Source organism: Mus caroli, unplaced genomic scaffold (assembly GCF_978045245.1).
Source record: "Mus caroli unplaced genomic scaffold, Mus_caroli_1 scaffold_6, whole genome shotgun sequence".
Taxonomy (NCBI): Eukaryota; Metazoa; Chordata; class Mammalia; order Rodentia; family Muridae; genus Mus; species Mus caroli.
This window is the reverse complement of record NW_028227261.1, coordinates 70,330,964-70,356,237: the sequence shown is the minus strand read 5'-3', so window position 1 is coordinate 70,356,237 and position 25,274 is coordinate 70,330,964. Positions and strand designations below refer to the sequence as shown.

General features: G+C 42.1%; 1 protein-coding gene across 1 annotated transcript in view; it reads left to right on the top strand.

Annotated features, from left to right (window-relative positions):
- Sh3gl2 (SH3 domain containing GRB2 like 2, endophilin A1) overlaps nt 1-25,274 on the top strand; it is a 182,832-nt gene that overhangs the window by 5,532 nt on the left and 152,026 nt on the right. The window lies entirely within an intron of this gene.

Here is a 25,274-nt window from a genome sequence, read left to right as displayed (position 1 = left end):
ATAAGATTGTGTTTTTAAGAGAGAATCCATCCATCTTCTGTAACTGGACATGACAGTAACTGGATTTGTCAGTTCCTGGACCAAATGTAGCCTTCTCTGAACTAAATTTAGGGGCAGCCACATAGAAAAGATCTCCCGAGAGATGTCAGAATTGGATGAGGTAATGCTGGTGAGAATACTGTGCTTGCATGAGGAGGAGGACCTGAACCATGGTTTTGTCTTTTTTCTTTCCTTTTTTAAAAAAGGCTCATACTCACCTCTACACTTGAAAATGGACACACAGTATTTGTCAATGGAATTCGTAACTATTGTTTCCCTTGAGGCTGTGGCTCTCCTTGACTGACGTTTGATACTCTTTTTCTTGGGGGGGGGGGGAGACTCTTTCTTTACTAATGTATTCTGTTGAGCTTTTGTTTTAATCAAGTTAGGAAGGTTTGAGCATCTTTCAAATTAATTACAGTATTATTACAGACAGCAAAACTTGATCTAAAAATATTCTGTTTTGGAGGCAGTTACTGTGTGAAGCAAGGGGCAGAATAATTAGGGGAAGGGAAACCAGGTCTCAAAGAGCAGATTTTGCTCTGCTGTCTCTTTGGTATTGCCCGTGGAGTCCAGGGCTCCCAGGAACTCAGGGCTTTGTTACAAGTGTAGTTGAGGAAGTGAAAAGAGACATGAGCAATTACAACTGGGTAAGAAGATACATGTTCAGAACCATTGCAATGCTCAAAATGTCTACCTGGTGGGCTTAATTCTGCCTTGAAGGCCAGATCATGAAGTGACTGTGTGAAGAAGAAGTCAGTGGGTCACCCTGACCTCCCTGTCCCCCTTTCCCTTTTTGGTTTTTTAACTATGAAGCCTTGCTCTGTATTTGTGTAGATGTTCTGCCAGGAGTGGCCATAAGAGGCTTGGAGCATGGAGAAGACTGCAACATTTTCCAAGAATTCCCTTGTTCCTAAGATGTTTGATTTAATGCTTAGACTTCTAAAAGACCTCTTACAATATTTTTAGGCCTCATATAAATTTAATTATGCAAAACAGTAGGAGATATTTCTTATAAAGAAAACTGAACTTTCCCTAAGAGTTATAGTCAGTTGTAGGCAAATTTACTGTGCCAAGAAATACCTGAATATCCAGGTGTAATACTTTTGTGCATATTCATGCTCTACCCAAGCTTGCTCTCTCTCTTTCTCTCTCAATCTCTTTCTCTCTCTCTTTCTTTCTTCCTTTCTCTTTTCTCTATTTTTAGTTCTCTATTTTTGATTTTTAAAATTTACCTATTCACTTTACATCGAAATATCAGCCCCCCTTCTCCTCTGAGCACCTCCTCACATAGATCTTCCCCCCTTCCCCTTCCCCCTCCCTTGTGATACCCATCCCCACCCTGGGTATCATCACCTCCAGCATATCAAGTCACTGTAGGTCCCAGTGCATCCACTGAGGCCAAACAAGGCAGCCCAGAAGAGAGAGCAGGAGAGAGAGAACAGAAATTGGTAGGGGGTGGGTGGGAGGGTAGGATGTGTGTGCTGAAGCATCTCTAGAGCATGCTGTACTTTTAAATATGCAAGGTGTGGCAGCAGGAACTGGAAGCTGAGGGCTCACATCTTCAACCTAGTGCAAAGCAGAAACAGCGGATTAAAAGTGATGTGAGGCTTTTCCTCTCAAAGCCGGCTCTGAGCAACAACTGTTGCCAGGGAGTCTGCATCTGCATCACCCAAACCTCCCCAAACAGCACCACCAACTGGAAACCAAGTGTTAAAACCCCTGAGCTTGTGAACTTGGCTAGGGGACTTGGGAAGTGGCTCAGATAGTAAACCGCTTGTTTGATGTAAGCCTGGGTACCTGAGTCTGGTCCACAGCATGCACAGGGGAGAAAGGCATGTGATACTGATGCTGGGAATGCAGATACAAGCAGACCGCTAGGGTTTGCTGGCTAGGTTATAGTTAGCAAGAGCCACCAGACCCTGTCTCAATGAGAGGCCAAGGTGGTTGGTCCCTGAGGAATGACATTTGAGGTGTTCTCTGGCTTACCACAATATGCGCACATACACACACACACACAGAGGGAGAGGGAGAGAGAGAGAGAGAGAGAGAGAGAGAGAGAGAGAGAGAGAGAGAGAGAGAGAGAGAGAGAGAGAGAGCTTGGTAGATCTCTGATCTCTTTTCTTCTCTGTTCCATGAGTTGTGTACCACCATAGAAAACTCTTCTCCAGGCCCGATTTTCAGCCTGTGTATTGGCTGTATAATCCAAACTTTGCCGAGTTTGATTGTATTCATCTAGATGACTTGATTAAGCCAGTGGGTCTTTGTTGCTCAAATCTCCTTTCCTTGCTTTCTATTATTTGCTTCAGGGACCTAGGGTGATTCTGCATGAAGTCTGCTCTGTCTTTATCACAGAGTTTACAAGGTTGTCAAAGGAAATATTTAGACGCTTGTAAACTCTTTATATGCCAGGGATTCATGTGAGCTCTCTTCCCTTTCATGAGCTACAGCCCTCAATAAGAGAAGATGTCACTCCAAATATGGTTCCTTTATTCAGGAGAAGGAAGTTTGCATGGTTACAGGAGCTTTTAAAACAGAGGGTGTTGTTAGCTGTGTGCTACCAACAGTGCTGGAAGGTGCTGTGTAGCATCCCGGGGAGAAAGACATCAATGGAGGAAAGGCATGGATAGCCTTACCCAGTGCAGAACTATACTAGCTACCTAAGATGTGCCACTGGTGAACTATGGCACAACTGTGATGGTGTAACTGACTGCCTTCTCATTAGACTGGAGGCCTGTCCCAACAGACGGCAATGTCATACCTGTTACTCTAATCCTGGTTAAAAGCCTATGGCTGCAAAGGTCCTTGGTCCTAGAGTAGAACCTACCATTGTTGATTTACTCAGTGGTCATGATATCAAACTGTCTTCTAAATGTATATGTTTTTATTAATAGACTGGGGTGTCTTTCAACCCTGGTCAGATAAACTACTTTTTGCTGTGGGCACAGGTCAATGGCAAGACTTATAAGTAGTCAATTTGCTGAGAGGAGACTTGATCATATCATCTCCCCCAACCCACCAGTTCCCAAGGCATAGGGAACACCTTAGAGGAGGAAGCTGCAAGACTCTCAGATCTGGAGGTTGGGGAGGGTACTGCCTTCTGGACATGGCGAAAGCATGGCCCTTACAAACTTTCAGCTGCTCTGGTTAATTGTACACGATGTAACTAAGGTCAAGCCAGGCAGAAATCCCTTTATAGACTTGGGAGATGATCTTCAGGAACTATCCAGGAACGATTGACAGTTGATAGCTGCTATGGGATCGCTCTTCTTTGAGGGTATGGCCTGGTAGGCTTCCCATGTTCCAGTGGAGGGCCGAATACACATTCACACACCGGAAAATCTAATTGGATGCAGAGTGTTTAAAAGAAAAATGAAAACATTCGGGAGACCAGAAGGCAGAAATGCTGGGAAGATATTGGGGGAAACAGGTGGAAAACGAGGAATACAAGAGGATTGAACTGTAGTTCATTGTATAAACATAGGCAGTTCTCAAAGAATACACAAAAGGCAGGGCAGTGTCTCTTGTTGATAGCAGAAGTCAGGAAGATAGGGAAGCCACACAACTGGAAATGTGACCAGGGCTAGCTTTGTGTTAAAGGTTAGGAGTCAGGAAGAGAGGGCATGGGAGATAGCTTACAGCCAGCCTAGGGGGCAGAGAACAGCTCTTTGATGATGCCGGCAAGAGAAGTTAGGACCATATACAGCTTTAAAAAACCAACCAACCAACCAACCAACCAACCAACCAACCAACCAACCAGCCAACCAACCTGGATTCCACCAAGAGCCTACATGGAAAAGGATGCTTACCCCAGAGCTGGTAGGGGCCCAGGCTTGACAACTTCTTGACTCCTGGACACAGAGCCTAGTTAAGCCGGCCTAGACTTCTGCCTTGTGGAATTATAACTTACTTAATAAATGATGATTCTTTTAATCTGATACGTCTGTGGAAGTTTGTTATATAACATCAGAAAGCTATCGGTAGCAACTTCCATTTATGGTCCATTAGCTGGAACTTTCAACATGACCCCTGAATGATTCTAACTGCAAAGAAAAAAAAGCCACGAGGAGCTGGTGTGCTCAGAATGGAGCAGGGTTTTGGTTAAAAAGCCAGGTGTTTGCTACATATGGTATCACACACTTGTAGTCTGAGCACATTGCAGTCTGAGGCAGGAACATCTCTAGTTCCAAGTTAGACTGGGCAATAGTGTGAGCCACTGCATCAAGACAAGCAAACACACACTCCAAGTTAAAAGTCTAAGAGTATAAAAAGCTGTTTGAGCTTCTACAAAAAGAAGAACTATGATTTTTTCCCCCTCATTGTGCATAATATTAATTTACATATGCAATTATAAGTGAATCTATACACATGCAGCATACCCGTATACACATGTATGGAATTTAAGTACAGTTTGAAAAATCAATATTTTCTTATTATATGTTTTTCTTTTCAGTAGATTTTGTTACTTACCATTTCCCCCTTACAATGTTTTTGTTTCACGTTTCCATGATTTTCTTTGGTTGAAACTCAAGTTATTTCTGTGTTTCCCTGATCATTTGTAAGCGGTGGCATTGTTAAATGCTTTACGGCTGTCTCTTACTTGAGTGGCCTGATAACACAGTGGCAGCTTTATTAACCTTAGAATGAGTTTTCTTTGAATAATAACACTTTTTAATTGTTAGTCTCCAAGAGTGAGTTAGAATTTCTACTGGGGAGAACAGGGCGGTTCTCCCATTCATCCAATACCTGCTTTGAGGCTTGTGGGAGACTGGTATTCACACAGACACAAGGAAATGATTCTGCTTCCAGCAAATCACAATGTTGCCTGGAAGTCTGATGTTGTCCATGCAATTGCTGTTGGAGACTAATGTCATGTAGCACACCTGGGCATGGATAGCAAGCCATGTAAGCAGCAGGGCTGACTGCAGGAGTGGACGTTAGCCCCAGGCCTTTAGGAATGATGTGTGGATCTATACTTCTAGTTGGTTTTCTGGGGAACTTGGTATACAGTATGTTGGGCATGATTCAGAGAGGCGGAGGCCCCACATCCTGTGATGACCTGTGCGGAAGCGATATGTTGCAAGTGGATTTGCTCTTGATGGGGGGGTGGAGGCAGTCTAGACAGGAAGTGAGTGAATTAAAGGGCCTTCTAATGACATTTCTTTTGTGCACCATGTAAGACACAGGAATGCCAATATGTCTGTTTCTTCTGGGACAAATGGTAGGATCACTGGTTAGCAACACTCTGTATTCAGGGAACTGAAGCCTTCCCAGTGGGACAGATCTTAGGTATTATGGTGGAAACTCTTTCCAAGTGCTTCCTTCCTTGGCAAGATTAGAGCAGGCCAACCCCTGGCCTTCTAGTAAGGGATGAGATGGACTGGACTAATTGCAAGGCTAAAGATGAAGCAGGAACTGAAGCTTACAGCACTAAGGTAAACCAACAGCCATACTTCAGTTAGTTATTTCGTCTTGCTCAGAGATCAAGCCACACTGAGCAGACCTTATCTGCTAACCCAAATATATCAAGGTCAAGTATTTCTTCCTTGGTTGGTCCAAAGGGACGGATGGCGTGTTGCTTTTGAGAGGAGAAAATTTTGCACATTCTCAAAAAAGCTAAGAGTGACAAATGACAAAGTCTCTGGAGATTTTTTGCTCCCCGTTTCCCACTGTGACCTCCTTACTCTGTAACTTGTGTGACTTTCTTGTACTCTATCACATGTGCCACTTTCTGCTGTGTTCTCTTCTGTCTCTGCCCCAATATGTATTACCTTTATGCTGATGTTCAGGGCACTTCCCCTCTCTCTAACTCCAGCATTTAGTCTGTGAGTTCCCTTCTGAGACCATTTTAAAGTTCTTTTTAAGGAGACCAAGAACAAAGGGCTTTCTTTGCCTTACTGTCTTGTGCCAGTGTCAAGTTGAGCAACTTGGCCAGGAAGAAAATAGGTGGTTCAGTGTTTGAATAGCTAACCTAAAGGCAGAAGGCTCTGTATCCACTGACTGCAGGAGGACTCAGCTTTCATCCTCCTTGTAGGCCCACAATGCTCGCTGAGGTGGCCCTAGCCCTCTACTTTCTGAGGAGGGTACAGATTTGAACAGTGGCTCACATGCCATTTTTTAAACTGTTAGCTATGTAATTGCCCACGTGGCTACATGTGAGTCAGGGAGTCTTATAACCCCCAACCTTTCACTGAGAACACTGAGAACCATTTATATATTAGTAAAATATTTCTGGAGATTTGTTTGTCAGTACCAACACGAAGTGTTTACTTAGGCAAGTTAACCTGTAGCCTGAGATCCCATTCTCTTCCTATGTCTCCAAGAAGCATTAAATATTAGTCTTTTCTAACATGATATAAAACTTATATGTATGACATGGAATTAAAATCTGTTTCTCTCCCCCACCTTGTAAAACGTTCATGCAAATATTTTACTCACTCACCATCAACTGGCAGAGCCTTTGTCTACAAGAAAGTGCTATGGATTAAGTGGAAGGCACCCCTCCCTTCCCTTCATTTCCTTCTTGCTGATTCTTGTACAACTAGTCAGTCACAATAGGTCAGAAAAGACAGCTATCACAAGCCCTTGCTGGCCTCTTTTCTCAGTCAGGGTCTGTATTCCTGCACAAAACATCATGGCCAAGAAGCTAGTTGGGGAGGAAAGGGTTTATTCAGCTTACACTTCCATACTGCTGTTCATCACCAAAGGAAGTCAGGACAGAATCTCACACAAGGTGGGAACTTGGAGGCAGGAGCTGATGCAGAGGCTATGGAGGGATGTTATTTACTGGATTGCTTTCCCTGGCTTGCTCAGCTTGCTTTCTTATAGAACCCAGGGCTGCCAGCCCAGGGATGGCACTACCCACAATGGGCTGGGCCCTTCCCTCTTGATCATTAATTGAGAAAATGCCTTATAGCTGGATCTCATGGAGGCATTTCCTCAGGAAGGATCCTTTCTCTGTGATATAACTCCAGCTTGTGTCAAGTTGACACACAAAACCAGCCAGTACACTCCTGTGTTTGGTCTTCTGAGCACATCCTCCTGGGGAAGGTAAAGTTTTGCCTTGTTGAAACACCTCACTGGAATGGTGGCCTCTTTCTTTGTGACTACCACTGTAATTCTCCCATACCCAACCTTGCACTTGAGATCTATCCCTTGTCCCACTTAATTTGAACTAATAAATGATTTTCCATGAAACCCTTAGATCGTTTTTTATCATCAACTACCTGATGAGAATGGATATGTGTTAAGCAGAAATATAGATCTGTATCAGTTGTTTCTCAAAACTTGATGGCTGTGTTCATATTTTGCTTTTCAGGGGCACAGTGAGTTATGCGGTTATCATGTGATGAGAGTTACCCCTTTATAACAGTGGATCCTTTTGTCCACTGACACCACGTCTGCTGCTTGCTGCTGTATTTGAGTCAACTTAGAGTTGATCTCTTGGACGCTGTAGTCTCTTTCCGTACGGTGGAATAATTTGCCTGTTTCCCAAACCTGTCATTTGCTTCAATGAATGCTATTGCTGCAGTGAGTTGATAAATGGATATTGTTTTACGTGTATTAGGATTTTTCAGCTGGGTTTTCTTGGATATAGATATAAGAAGGGTTTTGCTATGGATATGTCTTATGAAACTACAAAGGCCAAGAAATTCCACACTATGCTCTGGATAGTGAACAGGAGACCAGGGAAACTTGAGTTTGTAGCTCAGTCTGAATAAAGGCCCAAGAACTATGGGTGTAACTTATAGTCCAAGGCAGAAGACTAAACCTGGGGCTGTTTGAAGCTCTGGAATCAAGACTCCTGAATCTGCAGTTCTGGAGTATGAAGGCAGAGGAAGACAGAAGTTCGGGCTCTAGAGGAGGATAAGTTTAGCTTTCTTCTATACAGGTCCCTAAGGGATTATTAGATGGATATAGTTTAGTCTGATTAACATGCTAATGTATTCCAGAAAACTCCCTTGTAGACACACCCAGAAGTATGGAATCTTTGATCAGCTGAGCTTATGGTGATTAGACATATAAAATTAACCATTACTCTAATTTCTACATGAATCATTTCATTTCTACATGAATCATTTTATCTGTTTGTTTATATATTTAGTGTGGGAGTATGAGGGATTTCTGGATGTTACCCAAGCTGCCTTGGAACTCATAATTCTCCTTCTCATCTGCTTCCAAGTGGTGGGAATTACGGGAGCATACCAGTGACCTCAGCCATACTACCATTTTCATGAAAGAAGAAAATGCAACTTATTAAAAATAATACTATCTATGAGTACACTCTTTCTTGAGTAAATGTGTGCAGTTGAGGTTTATTCTGCTTTTGTTAAATAAGATTAGTAAAAAAGAAATACTAGCAATATCAAGCAGTGAGAGAACGGAAGCTGTGCATCTTTCCCGGGGGACTGAGTGGTATTGAGGACATGGTGGTATGATGCGGTACACATTTGGCCTTAGTCCCAGTTTTCTGGCATAAGCTTTTTAAACCCTTGGGAATTTCTTCAGAGTTAGTCCTTTTCTGCTAAGGACGTGACTGGTGACTGGGGCTTCAGGATCTGGCTGGTTCGAGAAGGGGCAGGGTAATTTCAGGCTGGAGAATTTAAGCCCCACCCTAATGGCTGGAAAGGAGAAATGGCTGAAGGTTAAGTTGATAATCGGTGTCCAAGGATTTATCAGCCATGTTAGCCATGCCTACTTAAGGAGCCTTCAAAACATCTAGCATCACACACCATGGGAGGACACCTCATGCTCTGCCAGCGTACCTTGACGGGTGCTGTGCCGGGAGAGAGTCCACGGGGCTGGCCCTTCTCCTTCACCTCACTCCGTGCCTCCTTCTGCCTGCCTCTTCAAGACCCATAGCCTTGGTATTATTCTCTGACGTGAACAATTATAGAAGTAAAGCATTCTCCAAGTTTTTGAGGGACAGTCTACCAAATACTGGAATCCTGGCAAAGGGCAGTGATAACAGTGGTTTATTTATTTATTTATTTTTGTCATTGAAAATAGATCCCCCCGCACACAAGGTAGTAAGATTACAGTTTCTTCCATGTTTACTCCCCCCAGTTCCTTCCTACATTTCCTCCCATCCAAATCCACCTCCTTTCTGTCTCTCATTTTTAGAAAAGGAGACATCTAAAGAATAATATAAAATACGATAAAATAAAAACTAACACATTAGAATTGGACAAAACAAACAGAAGAAAAAGAGCCCAAGAGAAGGCATAAGAAACAGAGATTCCCTCATTTATACATTCAGGAATCCCATCAAAACATTAAACTGGAAGCCATAACATATATGTTATATATGTGAAGGACCTGTAGGATAAAAAGAGAGAAGGAAACAATTTTTAAAAAGGCAAAATTGTGGCATGGCCCTACGAGACAAGGAAACTCCAATAGTGCCATTGAGGTTTTTTTTTTTTTTTTTTGGTCATTGCTGCTAGGCATGTAACCTATCCTTAAGAGTAGCTTGAATTACACAGTGAGACTCCCATTGGAGGAAATGAAAATTTTATTTGCAAGTGGCTATCAACTGGAGATTGCTTCAGGGTTAGGGACGGGAGCCTTGCCCACTTCTCTTCTCAGCTCTAGGAATCTGGTGCATATCCATGTAGGCCTCATGCATGCTGCCTGGGTGCTTCTCGCTGACTTGCTTTCTTGGTGTCCTCTGTCCCTTCTGGCTCTTACACCCTTTCCATCTTGTTCCCTAAACCCTGAGGGGAGGGATTTAATGGAGACATCCCATTTAGGACTGAGTGTTCCCCGGACTGTAAGTCTAATCTCCCTCTGAAAAATGTCTGGCTGTGGGTTTCTGTATTTGTTCCTATCTGCTGCAGAAGGAAGTTTCCTTGATGGTGGCTGAGCAAGGCACTGATCTACCCTTTTCAGGGAGGTCTATCTGTCCCTTCTAGTCCCTTACTCTATACCTAGCTTGGTTATTCTTGATGTAACAGCTACTATCCATATACAAGTGAATACATATTTGTCTTCCTGGCCTGGGCTACCATATTCAGGATGATTTATTTATTCTAGTTGCATTCATTTACCTCTTGAGTTCATGATTTAACTTTTTATCTTGCTGAACATATGTCATTGTGTAAATGTCCCACAATTTCTTTAACTATTCTGTTGAGGGACATCTAGGTTATCTCCAGTTACTGGCTATCATGGATGACACATCAATGAACATGGCTGAACAAGTGTCTCTGTGACAGGATGAGGTGAATTTAGGCTCTTTCCTGCTTTCTTTCCCATCAGCTTCAGTGTTTTATGTTGAGGTCTTCGATCCACTTGGAGTTGAGTTTTGTGCAGATTGGTAGGTACGGATCTATTTGGATTCTTCTACATGCAGTCCCCAGTTTGGACCACCACCATTCGTGGAAGTTGCTTTCTTCCTCCTGATGTGTATTTCAAGCTTTATCAAAAATCAGGTGTCCATAGAGATGTGGATTCACATCTGGGTCATCAGGTTAATTCCATTGTTTAACATGTTTAAAACCTAACATGGTTTTTTGTTTATTTTACGCCAATATCATACACTTTTTATTACTATATCTCTGTAATAAACTTGAAATTAGAGGTGCTGATGCACCTAGCAGGTTTTTTTTTTTCTTCAGGATTTTGTATTTTTAGCTATTTTGTTTTTTGTTTGTATCTATCTGAAGCTGAAAATTGTCTTTTCAAGCTCTGTGAAGAATTGTGTTGGATGTTTGATGGGCATTGCATTGAATCTTTTGGCAGGATAGACATTTTTTTTTTTGCTATATTAATCCTACCAATCCTTGAGCATGGATGATCTTTCCATCTTCTGATGTCTTCTTCAATTTCTTTCTCCAGTGTTTAAAGTATTTTTAATCATACAAATAAATCTTTTACTTGTTTGGTTATAATTACCTTAAGATGTTTTATGTCATTTGAGGTGATTATAAAAGGAGTTATTCCCCTGATTAATCCATTTGTCATCTGCTTATAGGAGGTCTACTGATTTATCTGGGTTCATTTTGTATCCAACTATTTTGCTGAAAGTGTTTATTAGTGATAGGTGTCCCCAGGTGGAATTTGGGGATCCCTTATATATCTTATCATATCATCCACAAAATGCTGTAGTAAGTAAGTATGGAGAGAGTGGACAACTTCATTCCTATGAGTTTCTTTCCATTGACGACAACTGGCTTATAGCTGGTCAATTAGAGATACAGGGTATAACCTGTGCAGGTGATTGGAATCGGATAGGCAGGGGGAGCCTAGAGGGATCTGATGGGCTTTTCAGTGAGTGCCAAAGTGCATTGGGTGAGAGGATATGATAGTATCTGATACAGAGACATCTGCAGGACTGGCTGTTGGGAGGAAGAACTCTCTACATATTTCCCAAAATGAGATCACAGAAATTCTGTGTTGTGTGTAGTGAGAGTACAGGAAGAGAAAGCCCTTGTTCTTTCTGTGCCCTTATAAGAGTACCAGTCCGCTTTCATGCATCCCTTATAACACACCCTCCCACAGCTTGAAGTTATAAATGCTCCACTGCCCTCTGACCATCAGGGAGTTTTTCTATTTATATCAGTTATGAGATTTGATTATCTTTTATAAAAGGAAAGACTATTTGTTTAGAAGAGCATGCACCATATGTTCATAAGAGAAGACAAAGGTGAACATCTGGAGGAACTGAGGTTACCAGGAGGTATAGCATATGGACAGTAGGAATGCAGTGTAGAAGGTCGGGGCATGGGTCAGACCCTCAGACCCAGGGAATGGTTCCTCCCAGTGTTCCATTCTGAGTGCCTACGTGGCCCCAGAGCAGTCACTAGTGACCAGCGTAAATGCTTCCCTCCTGTGCCTCCTCCCCCATCACCCAGTTCAATAACAGAGACAATATATTTTGAGGGCATAGTTAGAGCTCTGCACCTTAGGCTTCCAGTCTTACTGCTCTGTTATTAGGACCTAGCTGTTAGTTTTGCTTGTTTGCTTGTTTCTTCTTTGAGGATCCACTCAAGGATCCTTGTCATTTGCATGCCAGGCAGTTGTTCTGTTCTGAGCCTTATCCCCAGCCCTGTAGTGATCTAAAGTGCGTCTGCTTAAAGCTGCCCAGTAGTTTTGTGGCTCCCAGCATTGTGCCTCTGTAAACAGTGTTAAGGAGTTTGGAGCCACCATTGGCTGGTTGTCTCATCTCTCTGAGCTCTTTATATATGCTTCACTATACTAATGTTGCTGGAGTCTTGGACATTTGGCCAAATAATATTTGCTCTACGAAACTGATGTTCTTGATTTGCAGCCTTTTCTTCTGTGCTCTTCCCTCTGGATATTTCCTTCTTGTGTTTTATGTTGTACTCAACTAATCACTATTTCCATTTAAAGGTATTACTTGATAGCATCTCAGGGAACTTAGCTATCCCACATGTAGTGAGGGTCAAATACCTGTTAGTATACAATAGAAATCGTCCATGGTGGCTCTTTAAATAGATCACTTGGCACATTTTTCTGAAATGACCATTTTTCTTGTTGGTATCTACCAGGGTGCTCATCTTCAGTTCTTCATTATATACCCAGTACCTGTCCCACAGTAGATGTTCAACTGATGTTTGCTGAGTAAATGTGTATTTCCTGTTTCTTTTCTATAATATTTATAATTTAAAGTTGTGTATTGGCATTTATTTATTTATTTATTTATTTATTTATTTATTTATTGAGACAGAGTTTCTCTGAGCAGTCCTGGGCTGTCCTGGAACTCTGTAGACCAGGCTGGCCTCGAACTCAGAAATCCGCCTGCCTCTGCCTCCTGAGTGCTGGGATTAAAGGTGTGTGCCACCACGCCTGGCTTTTTATTTTTACTTATATAGTATATGACTATTGCTTTTTACTTAGTGATTATACCCTCATAATGTTGTAAATTTGTAACTTTAAAATAAGCTTCCTTAACTGTAAAAATAGCCATTTAGCTAGGCAATGTTTAAGCGTCTTTACTACCCATAAAATCCCCATGAGGCTGCAGCATTATTAACCCCTTTTTTATAGGTGAGGAAAGTGAAGTTCAGATGAGTTAAGGTGCTCAGGATTCCATAGCTTCGCTGGCAGAGTTGGGTTTTGAAACCAGACCTGCTAGATCTGTCCTGAGTCCTGTTGTAGTCTGATGTCAACCCAAGAAACTGTTAGTAATCAGTAAGAAAAGGCATAAACAGCAGACTAGCTTGAAAAGATAGTAAATGAGACTACTACAAGTGACTGAGGTTAACATGCAGAGGCCATGGGGACCACACACCGTTTTTCATTGTTTAGATGGGCAGAGATGCAAAGGATGTGAGTCAGGAATTGTGAGCTAGCAAGACTGTCTGAATGTGGGTTTCTTACATTTATTTTGGGGTAGGAGTTGAGATGGAGTGATGCTTATGTAGATTAGGTTGGCCTCAAACTTTTGGTCACCCTGTTTCTGCCTCCAGAGTGCTGGTGTTTCTCAGCGAGCTGTCGGTTCCTGTTGGTAAAAGCTCAGACTGTTTACCTTGACATAGCAGTGGGTTTCTTCTTATAGTTATGATTAGAATCTATCCACAGAAAATCAGTGTGTAAACATACAAGACCTCGAACAAGATTATTCACTTTAGTAGTTACCATGAAAATAGAAACAACCTAAATATCACACACAGAACTAAATTCTAATGTGTCTCTGATTTTTAAAAAGTCTGTAGCCATTGTATCCACAGAGTAATAGTTATTGGTATAAGAAAGTATTCATGAATATTGCAAACTAACCCCCACAAAATATGTGATATTAATAACCTGATATTATAATGAGAATAGCTAAAATACACAGGTTATTTATGTGCTAGGTTCTATTGCTTGAATAATTGTATTTCATATGAATTAAACGAGTCATTTAAATGTTGATTGTTGCTAGGCAGTGGGATTGTGTATGGGCAGGTTGTGTTTCTGCTTTTGTTCCTTTCTTTGGTAATTTGGTATTAGATCTCTCACTGAATTTCCTTTTCACTACGTCATTCCTATGCCTACTTTGCCATGTTGACTGGGAGACAAACACTAGGAAGGAGAATGTGAGCAGGAGCTAAGGGCAAACTCAGTTCCCAGGAAACCTTTCTCCTTTGGCATTTTACTTAAGAGTGATTTCTCACCTTGTCCTCTGTCAGGTCCAGGGTTGAATTGTACTGCTGGAGTTGCTTCTGAGTGTGTGGCCACTTCTCCCGGGTCTCCAAGGAGAAGTGAAGGCACACTTCCAACAGGCATCTGCCAGTAGCTTTTGTTTCTCTAGATGAAGATGTTTGTGTCCAGATCTTCCTTTTCTTGTCCTTAGGAAACCTGTCTTGAGCATTGGCAGCTCTGTCTTTTGGGAAGGGGGGCAGCTGGGATATGTGGTACAGAAGGATGCGCCCAGGGCTCAATGGGAGCTTCCTCTCCTCACTCTCTTGCCCGGTGACCAGGAACTCCTGGTTTAGCAAGGAAAGATGAAGCAGAGTGAGGCATTCCATAAGCAGACAGAGGATGTTCCTTGTGATGCTCTTTGCAGCAAGAGGACAGTGATGGAGACATAGGGAGAGGAAGATGGGGTGTGGTTCCAATTTTATGGCCAGATAAACCATGATGGAAAAGCAATACCCTGCTACCATATCCCATACAAAGTGGAGCAGGATAGAAGAGGCACTACGGTGGAAGAGCCTCAGAAATGAACGTCCTATCTAGAGGGAACAGGTCTAGCAAGATCACCTGCAGCACTGAAGGTGCCACACTCTGGGACAAGTGTGTCTGATGGATTACTCACCTTTTGGTGGCACTTATGTCATCAAAGTCTGAGCCACACAATTTGTGAGTATAACTTACTTTTTCAATCTCTACAGAATCTCATTAAACCTGTTGACCAATCGTGCTTGTTTATGCTGAACTTTTTTTTTTTTTTGGTGCTTTTATTTGGTGCATAGATTTTTATTTTGGTTTATTTGATGTATCTAAAAAAAGATCCAGCATGGAAAAGGGCCTCACAATCGCCCATTCCTGGATGAGGAAGTGGTGTTAGTAGCTAGACCAGGAGAATCACTTTACTTTAATAGTGAGGTTCTCGATAGGTTGACTATATGACATGGATGTGCATGCACACATATATGGTGTATCTATGTGGATGTGCTTGTGCCACTGCGCACATGTGGAGGTTGTTTCTCTCCCTCCTCCATTATACAGATCCTGGGGATTGAACTCAGGTCTTCAGGCTTTGGTGCAGGCACCCATGAGTGTTGAAGGAAGGCACAAGTGGCATCTATACATTCTGCGATGTGTTCCATAGATGGCTCCGGGAGCAGGAGGCTGTGCAGCTACTCACAAGTGGCATTACTGCCACAGGGGGTTACAGTCTGGCCCCAGTTCTCCTGGGAGGCTGTTAAGGTATATCTTAATAAGCTGCTTTATGAGTGACTTTATTTTGGAACTCCTCCAGCACGATGGATTCCTGATCGTTTAGTCTCCTTTCTCTGGATGAAGTGCTGGGTTCATGGTCATCCTGATCTGTGGTGTACATGTTGACTGGAAAACGAAAGCCAAGCAGCTCTAACTCTGTGGCTGTCACTCTTTCACTTGCTCTCCGCTCTGATTTCAACAGTGCTCTGTCTTTGCTTCCTGCATCCCTTGATGGGTGCTTACAGCCCAGCCCGGCCCAGGTAGCTACAAAGCATCTGAGCTGCAGCAATGGCTTCCCAGTCCGACTGTGATCACACTTGGTTTCTGCCACTCACAAGGCTGTGGAGAGAGCATTAAAATGAACCTGTTCCTTCCCACATCCCAGTTCCTCTGCTTTTTTTGTAGTCTTCTGAGCATAAATAGAATATGGGGTAATATAATGCATAGAGGCCAGATGAATTTAGGAAGGATTGGAGCGGGTTATATTAACCAAGTGCCTGTATGTCAGGACTTCTAGAGTCCAAATATGAAAACAAAAGTCTTGAAGCAGGGTATAGTTACTCAGACTTGATTATTAAATCCTCCAGGCCCATCTGTTTCCTTCTGTTCCTCTCCCTTCATTTTCCTCCTTTATACATCCTTTAAAACTAATTATAAAGATTTGTTTCAAATTGCCTGCCTGTGTATCAGATGATGGTGTTTTTCTTCCAAAAGTATTTAAGACTGGGGGGGGGGGTGGGCTGTCACACACACACGCACACGCACACACACTTGTGTATACAAATACAGAATTACTTATGTGGTGTTGGGGCTAAATCCAGCCCTGTACATTTTAGGCAAACACTGTACTATTGAACTATACCCTTAGTCTTGTTTCTGTTTCTTTAGGTGGAGAAATTACCTATGCTTTGAAAATAGGTTTGGGAATTTTACAAATGTTGCTTCCCTCTTCTCCTTCTCTTCTTTTTTCTTGGTGTGTGTGTGGGTGTTAGAGGCGTTCTGGGGATTGAACTCAGGTCCTTGTGCATGCTGAGCACACACTGTACCTCTGAGCTAAAACAGCAGTTCCATTTCTGAGGCTTTCTGGAAAGCCTTCCTTACTAAGGAAATTATTTATTATTTCAAATAATTCAGCCATCATGATTTTAATCTTTAAGCAGTAAGGACTATAACATGTCTGTCCAGATTTCTCCGTCATCATCACGAAAGGATACTCAGATTACCTTTGTTGAGGAATGAGGAGTGACATCATAGTATTTTATGGTATGCATGTGGTTAAATGACTGTTGTAGCAGCTATCCACAGAGAAGGCATCTTGCTCCCAAACCATTTAGCTGAGCAAACACAGGCTGAGTGACTTGTCCAGTTTCTTCAAGAAGTGATATAATCATGAGCCACTGCAGACGTCCTGCACACGCATGTCTTGTGTGGAGGCATGGGCTTCCCATGATGCTATGCTCCCTTGCCTGGGAGTGGTCGGGAGGGAGAGGAGCAGCAGAGATCACAGTGGACGTTGATCCTAATCAAAGTGCTAAGGGCTGGAGGCTGCCTCTCCTTGCACAGAAACTCATGCTTGCAGCATTAGGAAGAATTTTATAGTCAGCAGTAGATTTTTTTTTTTCAGGAATGTCATGAGTTTTGAGGACTGAGAATTTAGGGAAGCTTCACTCTGTGGCATTGTGAAAGAGAAGGTTTACATTTTTGTTTTTTACTTGATAATTTCTTGGCAGGGCCCAGATGTTACTTCTTGGAGACTTCTTCTTTATCCTGCAGGATTCCTTTCATTCCCTTGACACACTTCATGACTGTGCATAAATTTCTTGGTAGCAATAAAGTGAGGGGAAATTGATTTACCAATATGGTGGTGCAAAGGTCTTTGGCCTTGGTGCTTGTGGTTTTGGAAGAATGCTGTTGTATATTCAGCATACCTAGCTCACATAGGAACTGCATTTTAAAGGTAATTAAAATGGCGGTATCTGAGACCCAGAATCTCCCTCTAGGGTGTGGGCTCATGCTTCCTTGTTGACCATAGTCTTAATGGCTGTATGTTATTCACCCTCAGTCTTTATGCCAGGCTACCAGTCTGATAGAATTTCCTTTCTTGATGCCAAATCTGTACTTGTGAAACACACTTGGCACGAAGTCAGTTTCTGATACAGTCAGTGCGTCTGCAGAGCTCACTAATTACTATCCACACCAGCCATGCCCTGTGTGTCCTGTGGTCATCTCTCAGGCGGACAACCTCTGTACTTCCTGTCCTTCATGGTTCAAACATGACCGCACCTGAACACCCTTTGCCACTTCTGTACTTAAAGACTTGGAAGGCATTCTGACTTCAAAAAACAAAAAAAACAAAAAAAAAACAAAAAAAAACCAAAAAACCCAAAAATCCTAAATGGGGGCTACTGTAGCTTTCTTTACTTACATGTCCCTAATTTTTCTGTTACTCTCTCCCAACCAAGGGCAAATTTCTCTGTGTCTGTGCTCTAGACATCTTATCTTGCTAGAAGTTGGTAGGAACTTATTACTTGTCAGACTGTATGCTATGTTCTGAATATGAAGATGTGAATAAAATCTCCCTCCCCATCATCCTGGAACTGGCCAGGCAATGACTGACAAAGCCCAGTACCATGCAAAGGTGGAAGGAAATTGGTCACAAGTACAACAAAGAGAGGTGCCAAGGACTCCATGGTGGGGGGATCCCTAACAGTGCTGTGGAGAGAGTCTCAATTTTTAATATGTAGAAAAGCTAACGATTAAAGGGGGTTTAAGTATACTTGGGAAATTCTTACTAGCTAAAAGTGCCACAGATATTGGTGTGATACTTCTGTTCATGTTTATCTAAGAGCAGAAGGCAGGTTGACAGGCAGTTGCATAATTTTGATTGAAGAGAGTGGTCTTGTGGGTAAAAATTGCTCTTGTGCCTTAAGATGCTGGGGTCCTAGAGCATCTCCTGCTCTGAGAGCTTCTTTTGAATGAGTAGAACTTAATGTGACTTCTTACCAAAGACCCTAAGCAATGGGTGGTCATGGAATATTTTTCTCCTTGAGGATGTGGCTTTAAACTGAGAAGACAATAGTATGCAGAAACCAGTCGTTAGTGAATTATTGCCAAGGAAGCATACATAGGCAAGCCTGCACAGAGCAGGTGACCTGGAGTTGTCAGACCTGCTGCCTACCCATGTCCTGTCAGCTTGGGGGCTGGCTCATGCCCACCCATCCTTTGGGGCTCTCTCATGTATGATCGTCCTTTAGCAGGACCCAGATGTTATTTTTTGGAGACCTCTTCTTTATCCTGCAGGATTCATTTAGTTCCCTTGACACATGTCATGGCTGTGCATAAATCTGATTTTTTTAGTCATTGAATAATTGCCTCTTTCCTTTCCTTTCTAAGTCCTGATGGCAGAAGGTCAAGTCTGTGGCTTCATTTGATTGTGGCGATGATGATAAGCATAAGCAACAACATCTGGTAGTGACCCTGTAAGTCAACTGTCCCAATAATCCATGGAGGAGGCACCCCTGTACCCATTGTACTGATAAGGAAACAAAGGCACAGAGAAGTTAAAGACTCATCTCAAGCCACACAGTTATCTACTGATGGTGGAGACAGAATTTGACACTGGAAGAGGATACTTTAGAGGACTCATTTTGTAAATCTCCCAGTCAATGGAACAAAATCAAATGTAGTAATAAGTAGTCTAAAAACACTTGTGGGCTGGGTAAACGGCGAAGCAGCATTTCAAGACACCACCAGAGAGATGGATCATCTAGTAAATGATGTGCTGTGCGGGCAGTTAGCTTTCCATTCGTGTATAAAAAACTGGATCCATCTATCATTCCCTTACACTAAAGCAAATTTTAGTCTTTTAAGTTGCTGGCTGCAAATATGATAGTAAAAGATTATAAAGTAGCCAAAAAGGCAAATGTGAGTCCTCTTGAGCTGCAGAGAGATGCATTCTGGATATGAGTTAAGATACAGATGTAGAATAAGGTAGGTACATTTTTTTTCTGTGTAGAAATTAAGAACTGTTACCTGGAAAAATTAAAGTAAATGGGGATTTGTGATTGGATACACACAATTAAAAGGAGAGTTTGGGGCTACAGGGTGTTCTATGACTATAGGTGCCTGTCTTCCTGGGGCCAGTCAGGCAGTGTGTGCAGTGCGCAGATTCCCTTTGATGAAGACAAATTTTGGTTTTGGTGGAATAACTGAAAATGTATGTAAAAAAAAAAAAAAAAACAAACTTGTTCAGAATCCACCGTAGTATTTATGTGTGTGTAAATCCTGCTTCATACACATAATGGGATTTTCTAAGATTATTGAAGTGAAATAATCCACACTCACCAGGAAGCCTGAATATATGTTTGTTGGGAGACAGATTTCATAAGCAAAGATGTACTATGTAGGCATTGAGTTGTCTATCCACATGGGTGGATGGATGGCTGTTTGAAACAAAGTTTAATATAGTATGTTTTTTGAAAGCTTTCTTTTCCTTCTTTCCCTTCATTTTCTTTTCCTTCATTTTTGTTACACTGTGAGAGAAGATCTCAGGGAGTATCTGTGGCTGGTCTGGAACTAACACGTTAACCAGGCCTTGAGCTTGCACTTCCTGCCTCTGCCTCTGGGCTTACAGGCATATACTGCTATGCTTGGAATTAATTTTTAAAAAGTCTTTCCTCCTGTTTCTCTTCCTTCACCTCTTCCTCCTCCTCTTCCTCCTCCTCTTCCTCCTCCTCTTCCTCCTCTTCTTCCCCCTCTTCCTCCTCCGTATCACTACCTTTGTTTTCTGGTGTTGGGACTCAGGTAAGATGCTCGGTAAGCCCAGTGCACAGAGCTGTGTCCCCAGCCTCAGTGTTTACACTCAGAGCACTCATCTTTGATTCCTGTGAAGAGTGTCCTCACCTTGGTGTTTTTGGCATTGTCTTTAGGTTTTTGGCAATGTTTGGGAAGCCAGCATCAGTGTCAAACAAGGAAGTGCAGTGGTGGGACAGGTTGATTGGAATCACACAAATGCTGGGATTTATTCTACAGCATAAAGTCTTCCTCGATGAAGTGGATTAACGTTTAATAGAAACACAGCCTTTTCAGTGTCCCTGTTTTTAAATTCTTCTGTTTTTATTAAACATCCTATGTTCTTAGCCTAAAGGAGGGAGGAACAAAACAGAGGGAGAAGACAGCAGCGACCCCAAAGGCATCAGTGTTAGCGCGATGCTGAGGGCGTTCAGACAACCCACCTCCTCACACTCCTCCCTCGGAAAGAGTATTAATGAGCACAGCTTCTTCACATTCTGATCTTTCCTCAGACAGGTTTCCAGAGAACAGCTTAATAAAGCATTAATTATGGTGCACCCTCCTCCCTGGAGATAGGAGTGATTTTGCCCCTTCCCTGCATATAGGGATGATCTAGGTGCATAATTTTGTTAATGATATGTCTGTGGAATGCTATTTTGATTCCAATAAGAGGTATCTGTTTGCTTCTTATGGCTAAGAGCATGAGGATTTCAGAACTGCCAACACTATTTAATATGCAGCAGCCTCTGAGGTTCAGTGCATGGCGGTTACTGCTTTAGACCAGAGTTGAAAGCAGAGCAGAAGACAGAGGGACACATTGTTTATATAGATAAAAATATGATGTGAATTTAGAACTGAACTTAGGATATGGTAATTGTAAAAAATAAGCCTGAAGGGTTATACAGTAAGTCTTCTTTTAAACCATCTGAGCTTTTTATCCCATTGCGTTCTGCAGCAAGCTTTGTGGTCTCCTCCCTCACAGAGCCTCTCAGCAGCATCTTCAGCAGAGGCTCTGGTCCTGTTAGTGGGTGGGAGAGCCTGCCTGCCATGCAGAGGCTCATTACTCTCTGCTTGTTGGTGCTCACACTCACATTAGCTTGAGAGGTCCTATTCATTAACAGGGATTATTCAGTTGCAAATGGAAGTGCAACAAGATGGGGGGCTGTGGAGAAACAAACGCTGGGCTTGGTGTTTCAGGGGTTATTTTTAGATTCAGAAGCAGCCTGCCGCTTTCCATGAAATCCATGAGAGTGTAATTAATCACCCTCCTTTCGCTTTCTGGTGGTGTTTGTTTTAAGATTAAACTACTGGGTTCAATCCTCTTTGCATCTTTCTCTCTTCTCTCTCTCTCTCTCTCTCTCTCTCTCTCTCTCTCTCTCTCTCTCTCTCTCTCTCTAGTGTTCTTGCTTTCTCATTTCTCTCTCTCTTTTTTTCTCTGTGTGTGTGTCCTCACATGCGTCAAGGTTAATGATGGTGGGTTGATTTTAGGAGGTTACCTGGATAGTGTTTCCAAATTCTTTCCCAGGTAAAGTATCTTCTTTAGTCATTATAGAAATCAAATAATCTTCCCCCAGCAAGCTTCAAAACATGGTGAAGCCATTTACTAAAACGAAGCATGACAGTAATTTAATTTTTCTATTTTTAGAAAATAGAGGGTGAAGCCTCTGATAAAAGTGTAGTAGAATTTCAAGTCCCATGGAATGCTTACATGGAATCAGACATCATTCTTTGAGCCATTTTGAGTCAGTGAATTTGATTAGAGGACATGTTGAATCTGTCTTCCTCTCTAGCCTGGCAAATAAGTGGGTCTTAAGAAAATCTGAGTGGCGGACCTCGTCACGACTTCATCCAGAGTGGATTCAGTAAAATCCATCACTGTCCCACTAGTTATAAGAGAGAATTAGTAAAACTTGGGATCAAGGAATCTCCCCTCTTAAGGCTGAAATCAACGGACCATGGACCATTCACAATTGCTAACCCAAAGCCTTACTGTTTCCAGTGGTATAAAAAGCCTTCCAGTTTAGCATGAGACAGATTTTTCTTTCTTGACTGTCTCCCACAACTTGAAAACCTCATGGTTAGCCATCTGTATTGGATCGTGTGGAGTAACAGGAGAAAGACTTGTACTCATTCCTGATGGTCTCTTTGGACTGTAGACAGGATGTTCCCAGTGCCCTGGTACCTGACAGATGATGACAGGCACAGGACCATGACTTGCTGTGGGTCCACTTGTCTGCTATCTCTGTGTCTTGCAGTGAGCTTTGCTTTAGACTCAGTGCGGTGTCTCATCAGGACCTAGCAGGTTCTGCCTGCCCTGCCAATCTGTGTTTTTTGACAGGTTGCTTCGGCCCACTCCAGAGGCATTACTGGCTTTTCCTTCTTCTAAGAATTGTGTATCACATGCATGGGTATTTTTTTTTCATATATTACTTCAGAAAATAAATGAAGCATCACTTTAACTGCTGTTCCTTCACTCTGGATTTTCCTGAGAAGTCACTGTCAGCTCGTGACTGAAATCAGTATCCTATTTTTGTGTGTGTTATCATGAAACTTTCAGAACTATTTCTTATTTGATACATTTTGGCCAGAACATGTTAATAAGAATGGTTTGTTTCTCCTTCTAAGGATTTAGTAACATCTTCCCATAGAGGGGCTGGCAGCAGCCTTACCCTTGGTACTCATCTCCAGAAGACTGTCGGAATTCACACCTCCGAGGTCAGTTCTGACAAGTAATAAACCAGTGTGGATGGAGACTGGCTTCATTTGAGTTAGGGACATGAGCATCCGTGGTATTTCCCAAGGACCACCACGGGGAGGAACATCCTAGTCTCAATACACAGATAGTTTCAACATTATTGATTTCAAGCATATTTTATTGAGACAGTTGACTTTTGATTTTTCCATTTGGGAACTGGGACAGACAGAAGGAGGGTAGTGTTCCTGAAGTAACAGTGGACTTCCACTATCACAGAAAAAAGCTTGAACTTTGGGGTGGTTAAAAGACATTCATCAATTACTGTAGAAATTGATGTGCTGTTAAAAAAGATCTACCTTTAGTTCTCCACAAAGTATATTCATATTTTATGTATGGATCTTTTTCAAGAGATTATTTCCTTTAGGTAGTATGATATTTTATTCTTTAGCCACAGGCAGAAAAATTCTCTTGTGCCAGGAGCTGGGGCCTCTTAGCAGAGTGCACGGAGTGTCCCTGCTATGAGTGACTCACTCCAATGACATGCTGCAGTAACCTGACCTGGGGGTTTAGACAGCTCCGCTTCATTCAGGAACGATAATGAATTTTAATTTGTTTATGATCAGTCCCATATTTTGTAACAACCTTTTTTAAAAAAAAAGCATGAGTGAAATTGATTTTTATGTTACTCAGCATCAGGTATCCTGGTATAGAAATGACGATGGACAAGTATAGCATTCACCAAAACAGATGTATCCAGAGAAGGTTCAAAACTCTAGTGCCAGAATGGATGGAGCACATGTCTTTCTATCTGGGCATGAGTGCCTTTCCCTATCAGGTGTACACAGGATAACTGGACTTAGTTCCAACGGGTATATCCTTAAATTATTAGCTCTAAAATTCTAAGCTTACATCCAATTAGAGAGTGATGGCCACTGCCGAGGTGTGCAATCCATTACTCATCCTTGGTTTATGACATCATGCTAGTCTTTGTTGTGGTTCATAGTTGGGCAAGACTTTTGGTTGATTCCCTCCCTTGAAAGCTTACAAGGTACCTTTTGGTACCATGAAAGCTAGTTCTCAGTGAAGAGGCTTTAACACTAAGGTCGTGTGAAAATATTGTAAGGAATCATACTATTAGCTATCTTCCTAAAACCCCCAATGATACATTAAGTCTGTGTATAAGTATATATATATATATATATATATATATATATATATATATATATATAGTTTAAGTGAACTTTTCCCATCTGGCTGACAATATTCCCTTTCAGAGCCAAAGACCATCTAATAACCCTCCCCACCCCCCATACCAGTTTTGAAAAGCCTGCCTTTGAGTTATTGATCAGGGTTGTCCAAGAAAGGACCAAACATACAGCCTATAGCTATTGCCCTGATTGCCCCTCAGAGGTAGAGTGAGTCCCTATTGCTAAAGTCACCATGTACTTCAAGAACAGAGTCCAGAGGCCCCTGAGCTGGACCTGAACTTTGCCTTTTTATACAGGCTCCTGTCCACATTGCACATGTATGTGCTTGTCATGTACTGTTGACTTTGCTTATTTATTTTTAGTTGTTGAAATTCTGAGTGGCTGGAACTGCAACAAGGCTCTCCTGTCTTGTCTTTCCAGTGTGTGCTTGTTTCATCCCTATGGAGTTGCCTCTTTGGAAATAAAGGAAAATACCTTGGTGAAGCTCGCACAAATGGCTCGCTCAAATTAATGGATTCCTGTCCATTTATCAAATATTTTCTTTCCCAAATAATTGAGCATGTAATGGCTGACGTGTTTATTATCTTGAAGATCAAGGATGTCTTTTTCTCTTTAGCTCTTCTGCTGAAACTACAATGGAGCTGTGTTTGAGAGACAACTAGTATAGAAACAGTGAGGAAGATGTTTAGAAATGAATGTTTGCTTTTTCAAGTTGGAATTTTTAAGGGGCCTTGGTCACGTTCCCATTTTCCTGTAGAAGTCTGTCAACGGAAACGTTAATGAACAGTTAACACATCAGGCTCTTCCTCATCTAGTTTGGAAGCAACAAGTGTTTTGACTTTGACTCACTCTTCTCAAGTGAAGTGAGAACTCGAGAGGGATGAGCTGCGTTATTTTAAGCTGCTTTGACATTCTCGAGGAGGCAGAGGATCGTGAGAAACAGAGACCTGAAGTCTGAGAGTGTTGCTGATGCTCTTGCGAGCCTTCATTATCCCTTGCCTAGATGTTTCAAAAGCAAATAAAATTATCCCACAGAGCACAGAGCACAGGGGCTGTCAGCTGGAGCGGAAGTTAAATGCAGGTAGGAAGAGAAGGATTATTTCAGTAACAACGGGAAGCATAATTTAATCAGTGGTTTTAATGTTCAAATT